The 17,645-nt window shown below is 53.3% G+C and overlaps 1 protein-coding gene across 2 annotated transcripts in view; it reads right to left on the reverse strand.

Moving 5' to 3' along the window:
- Positions 1 to 15,515, reverse strand: part of CHST8 (carbohydrate sulfotransferase 8) — a 145,335-nt gene extending 129,820 nt beyond the window's left edge. The window contains exons 1-2 of one of the 2 annotated variants that reach the window (XM_027515982.1): positions 15,160 to 15,515; positions 11,258 to 11,386 (exon numbers count right to left, since the gene is read on the reverse strand). The gene's annotated coding sequence lies outside the window, so the exon portion shown is untranslated. The remainder of the gene's footprint in view (positions 1 to 11,257; positions 11,387 to 15,159) is intronic. The other variant, XM_027515981.1, reaches the window with a different exon arrangement.
- Positions 15,516 to 17,645: the final 2,130 nt, after the last annotated feature.

Genomic DNA, 17,645 nt, shown 5'->3' on the forward strand with positions numbered 1-17,645 from the left:
CCCGGCTGCGCTGGCGGGGGCTGGGGGGGTGTGAATTTTCCACCCGGCGGGAAAATTCCATGTCTGGGCTACATCATGCTCTCTCCCTACCTTATCAGGCCCCTCTTTCCTCTTACCATTGGCTGTGGGAACCAGTGCTCACATCCCAGTGCCTTCAGCCCCTGCTCTGATCTGTTCCTTTGGGACAGTGGGGGTTTTGTTGCAGAAAATCTCTCCAAGTTTACCCCCTATCCAAAGCAGCTCAGATCCAGGGGAGTCCTTTGAGCCTGCTGCTGCTCAAACTCTCCCCAGGGAGACCTGAACTGAAGTCAAGGCCTGGTCCCTGCCTCACCCCGGCCCTGGGCTTAAGAAGGGGACACAGAGCAGAAAGAAGCATCCCGATCTTTGGGGACTCTGATGCCAGCAAAACAGACTCACTGGGCAGACAGTTGGTTTAGGAAAACCAAAATCCCCAAGAGCTTAGTTTCCTGGAAACGCTGAGGTTTATTGGGAAGGGCTCTTGGTAGAGGCCCCTGTGAGGAAATGAGGAGGGCAGAAGTGGGCAGATGGAGAAACAGACCTCAATGCCTCATAACTCAGGCCTGAACCGGCCCCACAGGGGGATCTGGAGTGGGGATGGATGGACACAGCCAGTCATTGAATGCAGATGGGGTGTAACCTTGGGTGATTTTTTTAAAAATGTTTATTTATTTGGCTGTGCCAGGTCTTAGTTGCGGCACTAAGATCATTAGTTGTGGCACGTGGAATCTAGTTCCTTGACCAGGGATTGAACCTGGGCCCCCTGCATTGAGAGCGTAAAGTCTTAGCCACTGGACCACCAGGGAAGTCTTGTGAGGGCAATTATTTGGTGAGGAGGGATGCTGCTGGGAGCATCAGCTGCAGATATTCCCAGCAGCCCCCATGGTAGCGTCTGGCAGAGCATCACTTGGGGATGGTCAGGGAAGCATCCTGGAGGGCACTGCCAGCCTGAGCGCTAGAGGCAGCCTCTCTGGAAGAGGCAGGGATGGGGATGGGGGCTGCTCTGGGAGAGACTCCTCTCTCTCAGGCAAGGCCTTCTAGGGAGAGCTAGACACACCAGAAGAGAGTGCACTGAAAATTCAGTCACATCCCGGCATTTATTTGAAACACAACATTAATTCTGACTGTCATTAGAGTCTATTTCAATTTTGTAATAACATAAAAAGTTAAGAGTCTAATTTATTCATACAAATCTTGTTAGCATCCAATTTCCACATAATGTAACATATTCCTTAAAAAGCTGACAAAGCAGGAGAAATTAAAAACGAGGGGGAAAAAAGACATCCACGGGCGCTCACTGTCACAAAGCAAAGGTGAGGGGGAGAGCAGAATGGCTCCAGAAAGGGCTGGAAGCTTGGAACAGGAACCAGTGGACCGTGGAGGGGCAGCTGTGCCGCCTGAAAGATCTGGGGTCATCACATCCCAGGCTGCCCCCTAGATGCTGTGGGGGGGCGCTCCTCTTCACTACCTGCATGGCCCCCCGTCCCAGCAAGCCTCCCTGCCCTTCCAGCTCCACCGACAGCTCCCTAACACTTTCCTCAGCAAATCCACCCTCGAGAGCCTGTAACTCCTCTTAATTACACGTCTGCAGTGTTTGCATTAGATAGCTGTCACCCTGTAATTTACCCATACATGGATTTTAATTGTACATTAATCTTTCCTACACGCCACTCCTTTGCTAGAATCCATAACAGCAGCACTTTGGGCCATTTTGTTTATTCCTTAACCAAAAATAGCTGATGACTGTAATTGCAGGCTGTCCCTCTTCTTATTTTCCAGGACTACCTGCTGTGTGCTAGGGAGAGACTCCTGTCACCTGCAGGCTGCCTGTACACATGATATTGGGCTGTTTCGCAGCTGGCATACATCTCAGAGGAAAGGGCAGCAGCAACAAGCAATCTTCCAATCACCTGCCACGCGCTCCCTGAGAGCCTCTGCTCATAGTCTTTCTCTCAAGCTGAAGGATCTGGGTGCTGGGAGCACTCGCTTGGCTTAGGGACATTCTCTCAAGAGAGGATGACAAGAGAGGGCAACATGTCAACCTAAGGAATCCGCCGCTAGGAGGTTCCAAGGTCACTCAGAGAACCAGGTCAGAGAACTATAACTTACAAAGCCTTGGATGGCTGCCAGGGCCCCAGGAAGCTACATTTAGCATAAATTCTCCCAGCAGCAGGAGGAAGGTTTAACTCCCTTTCCAACAGAATCTGAATGGAATTTGTTACAGGAACATTGTGATTGAAATATCACCAATTGGTTTTTCATGACAACTCTACAGTAGATTGCAATTGTGATGGTTTTGTTGGTATGTGTGTGCATATGTGTGTGTGTGGCAGGGTGGGGGGTGGCTGTTGTATTCTCCAGCTGGCCAAGGTGGCAGGAAGAGAGCCCCATACAATATTTATGAAATCCAAATGAAGCCCTACACTGGCAGTGAGCTGATATCATAACACAGATTTCAAAACTGCCTTGACATTTGCCCAAGATCAAATCTCCCCTTTTGAAGCCCCATGAGGCTCCGTGCCAACAGTGTTATGCCCACTTGCCCCCTCCAGCAACCTTCTCCATTTAAGCCCTGTAATTAACACTAGATTGGAGGAATCGCAGGATTGGAGTGGTACAGACTAGACTAATATCAATGGAAGTCCGATTTTCCTTTGGGAAAACAGACGCTGTGGTTTTCAGCAATGAAAGACAGGAGTTTTGATAATTTTTATTGTTAAACACTTTTCGACATGCAAAACAAAGCACCAAACTGCGATGATCTCCTTATTGAAGAGGCTGTGACAGCATATTTGGATGAAGAGAGATGGGCAGAGAGGATCCATCACACATCAGTCCAGGAAACAAAAACAAAAGTGTGAAATGTATTTCCTCAGGGCCACAGATCTCGTTTGGTGGCTCAGTGGTAAAGAATTCACCTGTCAATGAAGGAGATGCAGGTTCGATCCCTGGGTTGGGAAGATCCCCTGGAGAAGGAAATGGCAACCCACTCCAGGATTCTCGCCTGGGAAATCCCATGAACAGAGAAGCCTGGAAGGCTACTGTCCATGGGGTCACAAAGAGTTGGACACGACTGAGCGATTAAAACAACAAACAACAACACAAATCTCATTTAATTGCAACCTTTGATTTGTTTCAGGAGACCCCCTTAGGAAGAGTGTCACCAGCCTTCCCAGGACCTGGGTATCAAGTCATTTCCTAAGTGGTCCCTCAGGGCATCCTCCACCCAAAGGGCTCCATCGTCTATCACCACCCAGTACCTGTGGCTTTTACAGACAAGGTTCCCCAGGTACCAGGACCCGGGAGTGGTGAAATTCTGCATGAAATGCTGCATGGGAAACACTGCATGAAATATTGTATGAGATTCAGGCCTAAGTCCCCAGAGACTGTTTACGAGTAAAAGGGGAGGGCGATTTAGTTGGGTTTTGATAAACACTTCATATAGCACATCCTAAGAGGAGCAGAATCCTTGTCAAGCATGCATCTTTATGAGCTGCCCGCCTATAAACCTTGCACGAAAGGTCCATGCTTAATGTTGGTTTGGCAGTAAATTGGCGCGATGCATGGGTCTGCTGCATCAAATTAGCATCAACCCATAAAACGTTACTGAACGATTCCTCAAATCTGCCAAGTCTTCAAATCAATTTGGAGAAAGCGTCAAAGGTTTTTTTTTTTTTTTAACTTTGATAAACTTTTCATATTAGTTATCACAGAAGAGCATAAACCTTTCTAATCTGTCTTTTCACAAAAAAAGGTGTTGTTTTTCCCAAACTGCTTTTAGCTCTTCCATCTTTGCACACCCGCCTCCACATCACATAAACAATATGTGTCATGGATTCTTTGTTGCCCTATTTTAAAGCGATTGGTATTTAGCTCACACTGTCCCTGCCCCACAACCCTGGAGAAAATTTCTACTGACAGCAGGATGAAGTTCTCACCCCTGGCCTTTGACATGCAGAACCACGTCTCCTCCGGGAAGCCTTCTATAATTCTCCAGTGAGCTCTGATCATTGTTCTATGAGGGTCATGTCAACTAGACCAGAGTTTCCTGGGGGCTCAACACACTTCTTTCCCTGAGGACGTCACGTTTTGGACCTTCAGGGGTGGGGCTCATAGTGGGTGATCCTTGAGGAGTCATCTCCCCCTCCCCATCTCTGAGGGCCAGCCCATGTCCCCCCTTCTATAGAGCCCCTTCTGGCAGATGCTCTGGCTAGAATCCCTTGCCCTCACTCCCCAGCCCCAGAGATCTCAACCTCCCAGTCACCTCCCCATGGGTCGCATCAGAGTTGTATGTGAATCTCTCTCTGGAGCCAATGGCTGGGTCCCTGAACCAAACAAGAACAGAAGCTGGATTTGAACCTGGGTCTGACTCAGAGCTCTCATCCCCCACTGGCCATGCTCCTCTCCAAATAAAATGATGTCACACTTGAGGAGAAAAGGACCAAGCCACCCCCAAAGAAAGGAGGCTTTATCATGGTCCCCATCCAAATGTGATGCGGCAGCAACGGATGAGGTGATAACAGACATGGCGCTTTCACCTTCACTTCACCGGAGGGCATGTCCTCGGCGCCCTTTGCATGCCATCTGTGAGAGGCTGGTGTTGAAAAGCTGAGGAGGTGGCTTGGAGGGGGGATGGAGTCTTGCTTTCTACAGAGGGACCCAATGGCAGATAAGCCCATCAGGGACGAGGAGCCCAGAGGTGCTTCTAAATGGCCAGTGCCTGGAGCCCTGGGGGTGAGCACAGCTGCTGGAGGGGCTCTTTTAGAGCAGTGGTCGCCAACTTTTCTGGCACCAGGGGTCTGTTTTCTGGAAGACAATTTTTCCATGGACTGGGTGATGAGGGAGGGTGGGAATGGTTCGGGTGGTAATGTGGGCGATGGGGAGAGATAGGGAGTGGCAGATGAAGCTTCCCTTGCCCGCCACTCACCTCCTACTGGGAGGCCTGGTTCCTAACAGGCCACGGACCAATACAGGCTGGGTACCCCAGAGTTAGAGGAATGGAGCACCAGGGTGGGACACCCTCCAGGGTTGGTGAACTCAACTTCCAGAGCCCTCCTCATAGCAGCCCAGGCTTCCAACAAGCCCTGTCCAGTCATCTGGGGCGGGAGAGGACAGAAGCCAACGGGCCACGCTCTGTTGCCCGGCCCTTCATTCAGTGGGTGTTCACAGGTCCCACTCTGCACCGGGACTGTCCTAGGCACTGAGGCAGGGCTGCGCACACGACACATCGGGTGGTCTCAATGCTCCTGGGATTCGTGAAGGCAAAGAAAGACAAGCCCCGGAGAGTGCGACAGACCATGGGAATTCATCCAGTGATTCTGGGACAGGTGCCCAGGTCCCCAGCTTCATCCAGAGAAACACCTGTCTACCTGTTACCTAACAATGTGTCGGATTTACACCTGCTTGGCAGAGGGAATCACCGGCACCCTAGATATTTAAGATACTTCATGTTTTAGAGATGGCAATGAATTTTCAAATTTGTTCAAGAATGTTTTCAATTTCAATGCATCCCTGGCCAAAAAAAAAAAAAAAAATTGCATTAGTCGCCTGGGGAATAAAATGGAAATCACAGTGTGATACCTCTACACACTCATAGAAGAGCTAAAGGAAAGAAACTGACAACACAAAGTGTGGGAAAGGAAGTGCAGCAGCTGCTACTCTCAGTGCCTGGTATGTGTCAGGGGAATTAGTACCACCACTGCAGAAAACTGTTTGCCATCACCTACGGAACGAACATGGGCGTATTCTGAGACTCAGCAATTCTCTTCCAGGTACATGTTTATTAAATTGTGTACCCACGCCCAAGACATACACGCAGGAAGGTCGACAGCAGCACTGTCCATAAGCCCCAAACTCTGAACAACCCAAATGTCAATCAACAGGAGAACCAAAAAAGAAATCAGGATGTCTTCCCACCATGGGATCCTATACAGTAACAAGAACAACTTTCCTGGTGGTCTAGTGGTTAGGATTCCAGCTTCCAGTGCAGGGACACAGGTTTGATCCCTGGTCAGGGAACTAAGATCTAACATGCCACAGGGCAACTAAGCCCACGAGTTAAAGAGGGCACGCACTACACAGAGGAGCCCGTGCTCCACGACAAAGACCCAGAGCAGCCAAAAAGAAAAGGGAAAAAGAAAAGAGCAAGCTACGACTGTCTACAGCCACGTGGGGAACTCTCACAAACATAATGGAAAGCCAGACACAAAGGTACGCAGACTCCACTTGTGTCAAGTTTAAAAAGAAAGAAAACCAATCCACGCCGTTATGAGTAAGAAGAGTAGTCACCCGTGCGGGAGGGGAAGCGCCTGGAAGGGGTCACAGGGATGCTGCCATGTTCTGGTCCCCACTCTGGGGCAGGGCACACAGGCCTGTTTTGTTTGCAGATATTCATTGCATCATATACCACAGTCTGTGCGCATTTCAGAGTGGATACTGTATTTAGAATAAAAAGTTTTCAAAAGGGATCCCACCTACACTGCTGGTGGGAATGTAAATTGGTGCTGCCACTATGGAAAACAGCATGGAGGTTCGTCAAAAAACTAAAAATAGAGTTGCCATTCGATCCAGCAGTCCCACTCCTGGGCGTATATCCGGAGAAAACTCTAATTCAAAAAGATACACGCACCCCCACGTTCACGGCAAAACTATTCACGATAGCCAAGACAGAACAACCTAACTTCCATCAGCAGATGACGGGATAAGAAGATGTGGGACATAATACAACGGAGTATTACTCAACCGTAAAAAGGAATGAAATAGCGCCATCTGCAGTAACATGCATGGACCCAGAGAGTACCGTACTAAGCAAAGTTAATCACAAAAAGAAAGACAAATGCCATGTGATATCACTGACATGTGGAATCTCAAATATGATGCAAATGAACTTATTTACGAAACAGAAACAAACTCAAAGATAGAGAGAATAGACCAATGGCTGCCAAGAGGGGTTTGGGGGAGGGAAGGACTGGGAGTGTGGGCTTAACAGATGCAAACTATGATACGTAAGATAGATAAACAATAAGATACCACTGTACAGTACAGGAAACTATATTCAATATGCTGGGATAAAACATATTGGAAAACAATATGGAAAAGAATATATATTAATATTTACATGTATAACTGAATCACCACTATATAGAAGGAATTAACACAACATGGGAAATCTCCTAAACGTCAATAATTTTTTTTTTTTTTAAAGATTTCCAATGTACTGAATACAGGACAAGGAAGAGGCATCCACAGGAGACTGCTGAGAAAGGGGACACCACTCAGTAGGGCCACATGCATCCCTAAGCCTTTGTCACATAACTAGACAAGGCCCTTGATTACCAGGTTTCCTTGCTTCTGAGATGGAGAAGGACAGTTCAGTTCAGTTCAGTCGCTCAGCCGTGTCTGACTCTTTGTGACCCCATGAATTGCAGCACACCAGGCCTCCCTGTCCATCACCATCTCCCGGAGTTCACTCAAACTCATGTCCATCGAGTCGGTGATGCCATCCAGCCATCTCATCCTCTGTCGTCCCCTTCTCCTCCTGCCCCCAATCCCTCCCAGCATCAGTCTTTTCTAATGAGTCAACTGTTCACATGAGGTGGCCAAAGTACTGGAGTTTCAGCTTTAGCATCATTCCTTCCAAAGAAATCCCAGGGCTGATATCCTTCAGAATGGACTGGTTGGATTTCCTTGCAGTCCAAGGGACTCTCAAGAGTCTTCTCCAACACCACAGTTCAAAAGCATCAATTCTTCGGCGCTCAGCTGACTGAACCTTGGCTAAAAGACCAAACGTAGGAGTTTATGAAGACGATGAAATCACAGCAGTTGCCATCTACTGCGGGCAGGCTATCTGTCAGGCACAACAGCTCTATGAGGTGTATTCTACTGTCATCTCCGTTTTATAGGTGAGGAAACTGACTCCCCAGTCCACAGAGTGACCACGTAGTAAAGCTGGGCCTTGAACCCAGGCCTTGAACCTGACTCCGGGATCTGGCTTCAGTCACAACCCCAGGGTGGCAGCGGGGTGGAGCGAGAGGGTGGAGCTGGTTGCCATGGCTGTCCATTGACACTTTAATTTATGGCAGAGGGAATTGAGAAGCGTTAAATAATAGGCATAGATTGTGTTTTCCCAGGGATGAATGGTCATGAAATTAAATTTGCAGATGTGCCAACCCTCAGGAGGTGAAATGACTTCAGCGGAGACGGAGGCCCGGAATCTAAGCAGGAGATGGCAAGATGGACCCAGCCTGAAGCAACGCGGTTCCCCACACACACCAAGGCAGTGCTGCTGTTCAGTTTTTCAGTCGTGTCCGACTCTTTGTGACCCCATGAACTCAGCATGCCAGGCTTCCCTGTTCTTCACCATCTCCTGGAGTTTGCTTAAACTCACGTCCACTGAGTCGATGATGCCATCTAACTATCTCATCCTCTGTCACCCCTTTCTCCTCTGGCCTTCAATCTTTCTCAGGAGTAACTGCTGCGTGGGATGTCGAGGTGGCTGTGCGCACCAACAGCAGGTGGCCCCTGTACGGTGGCAGCGGCAGGCTCAGTCCCTGAGCACAGCGACAGGAGGGGGCATCCGGCTGAAGGCACCATATGGCAGCAGGTCACCACGCCCCATGCGCACACCACCCCCAGTCCTGTGCCAGCCTCCACCAAAGAGATCCAACCAAGACGTGGGAGATTGAGGGAACCACTGAGAAAAGCCCGTTGGAAGGAAGGCTCAAATTGGACCTAGATGTGTATAAGGGAGGGCTTCCCAGGTGGCCCTAGTGGTAAAGAACTCGCCTGCCAATGCAGGAGACATAAGGGACACGGGTTCAATCCCTGGGTCAAGAAGATCCCCTGGAGGAGGGCGCTTGGCAACCCACTCCAGTATTCTTGCCTAGAAAATCCCATCGGCAGAGGAGCCTGACGGGCTACAGTCCTTTGGGTCACAAAGTGTCAGACATGCCTGAAGTGATTTAGCATGAATACATGTATATAAGGGAAAGGATAAAAAAAGAATATTCCCGGTGAACGAGGCAGAAGGAGTCCCCAAAAGGCTGGCTGCATCACCCACCGTTTCCACCTGCGTAGACAAATAGCTTACATCATGAACTGGGTCAACCAGTGTAGACAGACTGCGTTGTACCTTGGGCTTAACCATCTCAGCTCTGGGAGACACAGCCTGACGGTCAGGGCCTTGTCGGAGGGTTGAGCTGAGCTCGGTCACGGGGAAGCCCCGAAAGCCAGAGAGAGTTTTAGAGTTTGTACGAAGACCCCACTGAAAGTGGGGCAGGCACAGACTAAATGGAAGATTCCAGGGCTCACACTCTTGACTCAACCAGTGTAGACAGACTGCCTGCACCATGCACTGGCTCAGTGGGTGTAGAGAGAGTATCTGCATCACACAAGGGCTCCACCAGTGTAGACAGACTGCAGGGTTAAGCGCACTCTGCCCGCCATCACTGACCACCTTCTCCATGCCAAGCTCATCTCAGCCAAGACACCAGGGAGACCAGGATTTACATCAAGCCCTGCTGCATTTCCTCGGCTTCCTCCAGACCTGGCAGGAGGTGCAGAACATGGCAGGTCCACCGTCAGTGTTTGCTGGGGGTCTGGATGCTCCCTGCAGAGCAGGGGAAGCAGAGCCCCCACATCTCAGGGCTGGAGGAGGGTCCCGGTGCCCACAGGCTGGGACAGATGGGATTTTTCCAGGGAGATGAGTCAGCCCCCCAAGAAGAGGCAGCCTCGGAAGTGGGGACAACCAGTCTGCCAAGTATGAGTCAACGTGAGCCCGGGCTAGGGTCTGCTGGCGGGGCACTCTCCTGGGTCACCTTTCCATTCTTGAGACTGACGAGCACAAGGGCACGACCTGTGGTCCACAGTGGCAAGGCAGGGGTGGGGCAGCAGCCAGAATCTGAAGAGGCCAAACTCCAGGCAAAGAGCCCAGGGGCTGGAGGAATCAGCCCCAGAGAGGCCTGGGGTCCATGGAGTGGACCTGTGCCTCCCAGCATCCTCTCCTGGGCTCTCCTCCCACATCGGAGTCCGGCCCCGCCAGGGAGGAGCTGGCTCAGGGCCAGGCAGAGTGAGGACAAGGTGACAGTGACCCGGGCTGCTGCCAGCAGCTCAGCACGGCCGCTCGGCTCAGGGCCCGAAGCCAGCAGCGTGGGAACAACGGGAAGCGGGGTGACTCACAGACCTGCTCCCCCCACCCGCGTTCTGGAAGACAGAGCCAGGGGGGACCCAGCTGAGGGCTGCAGGGAAGCCGGGGCCTGAGCCGAGCTCAGCCAGCCACAGGGAGCTCAATGACATTGGAGGGGGGTTAGGAGCTTGAGGCCATGGGCAGAGCCCCTCGCAGAGGGTGGGGGCAGGCAAGGAAAGGAGAGAGAACCGAGGCAGGGCCCAGGAGAGGCGCTCTTTCTGAGTCAGGTGCCTACCAGCTGTGGGTCAGACTCAAGAGGATGGCAGCTTAAGGACCTACCAAGGATGAAACCTCTGGCCAGCAGGGGGGCATTAAGGAGGGCGTCCGATCAGCTGTCCTCATGAAAAGCACCAACCCTGCGCGGTCACCTGTTGTGCGCCCGCCACGAGCCAGGCCTAAATGGTGAACGCCTGGGGGGAGGCAGCGGAAGACCCAAGGGCTCAGGGGTTGGCTGAGGAGGTGAGACAGGTGGGCAGGGCCACAGAGGCAGGGCCACACAAGTGGCTGCCTGACTGGGGGATCGAACCCAACGAGAGTGGAGGAGCACTTGGAACATTTTGGTTCGAGGGGCCCTGCCTCAGGGTGCTGACGTCTTCCAGTCGTGGTCCTGACCATCTCACGTCCCCTCGTCTTCTCTGCTCTGCACCGAACCAGGCCCCAGTAGATTCAGGTCCACCGTCCCTCTGGAGGACCACAGCTGCCTCCCTCCAGGATTACTGCAGCCCCCTCCTCGCTGGGCTCCCTGCTCTGCAGCAGTCCCAGGTCCCTCCCTGGCCTTTGAGGCTCTTTACAGTCAGGACTCTGTGTATCTCCAACCCCATCTCCCTCTTTCACCCTGCTGGCCACATGGGCCTTCCCACAGCTCCTGGTCAGCTCCATCTCTCTCACTCATTCACATTCTGCACTGGAAAGCTCCCTCCATGCTTAGTTACAGCTCTTCTTTCAGGGCTCAGGGGGAGAGTCACCTCCTCCAGGAAGTCCTCCAGGGCCGTCGGTCTAGGTCAGATTACTCTATCGTAAATCTCTGTTTTGCAACCACACGGATATTTCCTCTACATGTTCATCAGGGCCTAGAATCACACATGCGTTGGTGACCTGTTTAGTAATAGGGCCGTCTGGCACGGCATGAATCGGTGCGTGATGAGTGGATGGTGATGGAGTTTCTGTTCCACCAGATGACAAAACCTGCAAGAGGAGGGACCACTCTTAGTTTGGCCTTTCCCAGAGCCTGATCCAGCAACAGACACCAAATACACGCTTGTGTTTGGTCACTGAATGGAGGGCGACAAGGAATCTGACACTGGGAGTATGGGACGCAGCATTCTTTAGCTTTAGGTTTCAACATTAACAGTTCTAATTTAGGTCAAATAAATGTCGTTGACCAGGCCCAGCTCTAGCCTTGAGTTGGCAGGGACAGGGTGTCTTGCTCTCAGTCACCAGTAGCAAGAAGTACCGATTTCCCAGGAGTGCGTGACCTTCAAGGTGGGGAGTGGAAATGCTGGGACCCAGGCCCCCTGCCTACAGACACTCTCTGACTTCCCCAAAGGTGGCTTTCACGATGGAATTTTGCTTCTCGCTGTCAACCCACCCGGATTGCACACAGGCCGCTCCAGCCTGCCAGTGGCTGAGGATGCATCTGTGGCCAGCAGGTGCAGGCTGGAGCACCAGATCACAAATGACAGGTAGTTTTGTACAGGGTAAAAGTCACAACTTTTTCCCACGGCCAATTTGTAAGTCTCATCTTCTGTCGCCGTGATTTACCGACCGCAGGGTCACACATCCTCCAGCTGGAAGGAAATGAGACGGCATCTCCTGTGTCCTCTGCTACCTGAGCTAATGTGGCTCTGTCCTCCAGCTGCCTGAACTCAAGAGTTTCCTCTGCCTTTGGGCAGCCTTTTCCCAGGAGGGAGGGAACACAGCTGCTCTGCCGTCAGACGAGCTTTGGCAGTGGCTCCAAAGAGCTGGGGAGCCTACTGTCACCACACCGTTAGCACGCTCTTGCCTGCCCCCAGCAAACATCCCCAGGCTCCCAGATACTGTGGCCACATACACATCCAGACAATCATTCTTGATCGCTTTTTTATGTCTCGTTGTCCCGTGTCACAGTCACATTGATCTCCTTGGGCCAGCACTACATAAATTTCCTGTTTATAACTCATTACCTTTTGATTAGCTGAAAGGCTGGGTACTGGTTTCACAGTGTTTACTGACTCTAATTGCCATAGTTATTCACGAAAAAGCTACCATAATCTTTTGTCCATTTTCTTGCCCATATGTTCCCTCCAAGCTCCATGTTTCTCCCACATGGTTCCCACACATGGGTAAACCAGGAAGGTGTGGCAGGTATGGCTAAGACAGGTGTCTGAGACTCTAGGCCAGGCAGCAGGCAAGAGATCGGGCACCACACCTTCCCCCATCATTCCCCCAAAGATCCCAGTGCCTACTGTATGTGCCTTCAACCAGATGCATCAGCTAGCAATGAATACAACTCGCATCTGTTCGATCGGCACAACCACAAACAGCCTATCCGGCCACCACTGACACCAACCAGAGTGATGAGCAGAGAAGCAGCCTGCACGGCATTTCCAATCAGGAGAATCTGATGTTCCTTCTTTAGAAGGTGAATTCTGAGATGAGCCCACCAGGCATATTTTCCCAACAACCATATGGCAAAAAAAAGTAGTTACTGAACTTTCTCAGACTTATTAGCTTTCATAAACAGAGATTTGAATAAATGTTTAAAAAATGAAATTCCCTTGATACTCTGTAATCAGTATATGTTCATTATGGAAACACAGCAAATATGTATGAAATTTCCCAAGTGATATCTGGCTACAAGATTAAAAAGGCATCTCCAACTGCAGGCTGAGTTACAGAGCATACTTCTCCGGTCACCATTCAGGACAACTCTGCGAAGCCCAAGAGGTCAGACAAGGCTGTTTCTTTCCTAGCTGAAGCAGGGAAAATCAGAAGATGCTCCCTTTTGCATGCTCAGGCAATCTGGAAGTGAGCCCCTCCCCCCACTGATTGATTGATGTCTCTCTATAAATAATTAATCTTTGACCTTGCTTTAAGAAAGCCTTGACTTTTTAATTTGGGGTCTTTTTAAAAATCAATACAGGGGGAACATAATTCACTCTCACGGAGTCTGATTCCAGGTAAATAAATAAATATGCTGTGCCTTCCCTCTGTCCCAGGGTGAATGGGCCAGGCAATGGATGGGGTCAGATTTTGCCGGGGGGGGGGGGGGGGGGGGGGGGGGGGGGGGCGGGGTTTCTATTCAACTGCTATTGGAGTATCGATCATCCTATGAGGTTTAATTCTCTTCAGAGTTTGAATGTTATCCCTCCTTTGGGTCACTTCACAGAGGCAAGTCTGACCAAGTCTTTGGAATGCGCTTCACGCCGGCCAAGGGCTCCCCACAACACGTCCTGCCATATGCAGTGGGCTGTCTGGATTAAAACAGGGCCTCCTCCAGGGACCAGAATGTCACCCTTCCTGGTGGCCTGTCTGCCTTGCTTTGGGGACAGGAGCAGAGGGTGGCTAGGAGAGGCTATGGCAGCTGGGAAATTTTAAAGAGGGCTCTGCCACTCTTGCCTGGAGGCTGCACTGTTCTAGGGCTGGACTTAGGGAAAGTTCTCCACCCCACGGGCAAGGGTCAAGGTGAACTCAGATGTGAGAGATCAGCGGAAGGAAGGGATCTTGGTAGTGCAGCTTGTAAGCAGCCCAAGGATGGGAAAGGGGCTTGTCTGCCCCTAACCCCTCTGCAACCACCACTCCTCCCCGACACTGGTCCCTTCACTCACTGGCCTCTCCTTCAGGCTCTGCTGCCAGGCCAGATTGCGGCCAAGCACAAACAGGGGGCCCAGTCCGCTTCACTTAGCAGAGCCAATCACGGCCCAGGCTCCAGCTGGGAGGCGGCCCAAGGACCAGGGTCCACCACAGTATTGGAGACTGCTAAGGGACAGGGAATCCCGGGGTTGGCCCCTACTTTTCGGCTAGGACAGACAGCGGGGCAACGAGTGCCCACAGCCCAGGGCGCTGCATGGTTGCCGCCGCGTCCAGGTCGGGGTCGCTGGGCCTGGAGCCCTAAATGTACCGCCAAAGTTAGGGGAAGAGACAGGGGTCACCTCCGACACAAGCGCCAGCACTGGCACGACTAAATCCCGCGAACGCGCCTTGGCCGGGCGGGGACAGCCTCGGGCGAGGCCAGAGCTGGTCGCAGAACTAGAAGCCAGCAGCTAGAGCTGCAGCCGCCGCCGGAGCTCGGCTGGGTCCCGCGGTAAAGCGGATCCTTTCACCGCCTACTCCCGGGCTCCTGCACCACTGCACTCCTGGACACGCGCACGCACACACCTTCACAGGATCACTGACGCACATACACTCTCCTTGAGTACAAAACAGGCTGGTGCGCCGGAGAGTCGTGGGGTGAGGATGCGCGCAAATGGAACGCGGGCGCACCTTCCGCCGTAGCGTAGGAAGCCAAGAAGGTAGCCTCTAACTCCTCCCTCGAGCCTCCCCGTCACAACCTGTCCCCGAGTCCCCGTCCCCAGCGCGCGGGAAAGCTCGGGGAGCCCCCAGGCTCCGGCACGGCTCTCTCCAGGGCCGACGCTGCCTCCCCGCGCCCAGCATCCAGGGCGAAGAAGAGGAGCGGAGGATCCGCAGGGACCGAGTGAGCCCGCGGGGTGACAGTTCGCAGACGCGCGGCGACAAGCAAAATCCAAGGAGCAAAAGTCTAATTAAAGTTCCCGCTACTGGAGCCAGTCCCCAAAGTGCGGCCAGACTGGAACCCCGCGCTCTCTATCCCCGCTCGCGGCTTGGAACTCTTACCACGTCGTTTCTCGGGGCTTCTCGGGGCTGGGGCGCAGTGCAGTCCCAGGGGACCCTTCGGGGCTCCGCTCCCGGCGGAAGCCGGCACAGGCCGGGGACGGAGTGGGGCGGGGGCGCAGCGCACTTACCTGGCGCAGCCGGCGATTTCGGGGCCGCGGGAGGCTCCAGCCCCGGCGCGGTTCTCCACTGCGAATCCTCCGTTTCGGGGCGCCCGGGCTGTAGGGCGCCCTCCGCCCCGGCTAGGGCCCGGCGTCTCCTCCTGCTCCGAGAGGAGCCCCGTGAGGTCGGCGAGGCGAGAGGCGAAGGGCCGGCCACCGGAGCGCGCAGAAGAGGGAGAGGGCAGGGCGGCGTGTTCCTCCTCTGTCCCCGGCTCCGGTCCGCCCCCCTCGCGTCTCCCGCTGCCGTCGTCTCCTCTCCTCACAGCCCCGCTGGATCCGGTTCTCGCGCCAGGAAGGCTCCCAGCGAAGTGCGAGCGGAGCCTCCGGCGAGGCTGGAAATAGCGCCGCGCCCGCCCGGCGCCCCGCCCCCGGCCTGGGCCCCGCCCCGCGGTGGTGGCGGCCGCGGCGGTGGCCGGGTCGGGAGGGGATCACACCTCAATCGACTCTTCCCTCCCGGGAGCTCTCGGGCGCCGCGCCCACGCGCGCTCTCCTACTCGCGCGGCCCCACGGGCGGCTAAGCTGGGAGGGAAACGCCGCTGGGCGCGGTCCGGCGGCCCGGGGGTGGGGGTGGGGATGCCCCGAGCGGCGCGCGTCTCCCAGGTTCCCCCTGAGCAGGACTCTGGGCTGCCACTTGGCTCCAGACCGCAGCCGAGCGCTGCCACTGCCTCGCTGGGTCGCACGCTGGCGCGGACCCGGGAAGAGGACAAGGCGTCACCAGAGCGGGCCGTGACCGCAGCTGGGAAGAGGGCGCGCCTAGGACCCGACGTTGCGGGGGCGCGGGGCAGGCGGAACGCAGAGGATAGATCCGAAGACTGTGAGAGGTTCCTGGGCTACAGCCTCGGTGGGTTTCAGTCAAAATCTTGGGCAGCCTCGAACCCTGTGTCCGCATGGATCCCCAAATTCCTGGGGCTCTGGATTCAGCTGAAAGTGCCCTCCTTTCAGCCCTTTCAGCTGAAAGGCTATCTCCTTGAAGTCCCTGTTGTGTCAGGGTGTAGGGGTCAGCCTGGGTCCACCAACGCCTCTACCTACGCACCCTACAATAACAGAGTGGACACATGACATATCCATTGCCACACAACCCCAGGGCAGAGCAGGGAGGCAAAGGGAGTGGGGGGGGGGGGCGGGCTCTGATTCTTGTCCTTGTTCTTTAGGAGAAGCGGCAGCCCCCACCTACAGGGGGCAAGCAGGTGCCAGGAAGGAAAGCAGGCTGGCTTTCACAGAAACTGTATGAAACTGTAAATCAGTCACCTCTTCATCTTGAAGGGATGCTCAGGATTTTCAGAAACCTTTAGGAAAATAAAGTGAAGGATGTTCACCCTCCTCTCATGTTATCTGCTGATAGGCTACCTTGATCTCCCTTAGTTCCTGCAACACCAAACCAGGCGTTATTATTCCTGTTTTATAGAGGAGGAAACTGAGGTTCAAGTTTGGCCCCAAGCATACAAGTCACAAGCCACCAAGTTGCTGGAATCCACACATCTGGAGGATGGCAGAGCTGGCACTGGGCCTGCTGATTCCAAATAGAATAGGTTGGATGCTAGGATTTCCTCTCCAAGACTTTGAGCTCAGAGACTGTCAGACCCAGGACCCTAGCCCCAGCCACAGCTCCACTGGCCACATGTTACTTCTATGTGTATGGGAGAGGGTGAGAGGGGGTGGATGTATACAGCTGAAATCGAGGTGCTTCACCTCAGTCAGATTGGAGGGGCTTGAATACAAGGGACAAGCATTCAAATGTCAGGAAGAGCAGGGCCGTTCAGTTCAGTTGTTCAGTGGTGTCCGACTCTTTGCAACCCCATGGACTACAGCACACCAGGCCTGCCTGTCCATCACCAACTCCTGGAGCTTGCTCAAACTCACGTCCATCAGGGTCTTTTCCAATGAGTCAGTTCTTTGCATCAGATGGCCAAAGTATTGGAGCTTCAGCTTCAGCATCAGTCCTTCCAATGAATATTCAGGACTGATTTCCTTTAGGATTGACTGGTTTGATCTCCTTGCAGTCCAAGGAGAGCAGGACAGTAGTGTCTTTATCCATCCCATGAGCAAAAGCTGTTGGAACAGAGCAGAAGGAAAGATGGCAAGAAGGAGGGCTGTGGTTGTTGGTGAAGTGAGCAGAAAGCTACTTGCCCAAGGAGGAGCCCAGAGTGCACTGCCCCATCCCAGCCCCTGTGCCCTTCCTCCCTACACCTCCAGTCCCCTCTCACCACCTGGGGTCCTGGCTGTGCAGCTGGGCTGTTTGCTGAAGAAGCCTGGTGGTCAAGGGAATCTCTTCAGTACTATGCACACTCACTCAGACAAACCACCCCCCCCCGCCCCCCACACACACACACTGGGCAGTGGGGAAAGGATGCGGAGAGGAGTTTCTGTCCCCTGACCCCAGCCCTGCAGCCAGGAAGAGGCTCTGGACCATAAGTGTTTCCCCTGGATGAGTCTACACAAGTTCTACCTCCACAGGA

This window comes from Bos indicus x Bos taurus, chromosome 18 (assembly GCF_003369695.1).
Source record: "Bos indicus x Bos taurus breed Angus x Brahman F1 hybrid chromosome 18, Bos_hybrid_MaternalHap_v2.0, whole genome shotgun sequence".
NCBI lineage: Eukaryota > Metazoa > Chordata > Mammalia > Artiodactyla > Bovidae > Bos > Bos indicus x Bos taurus.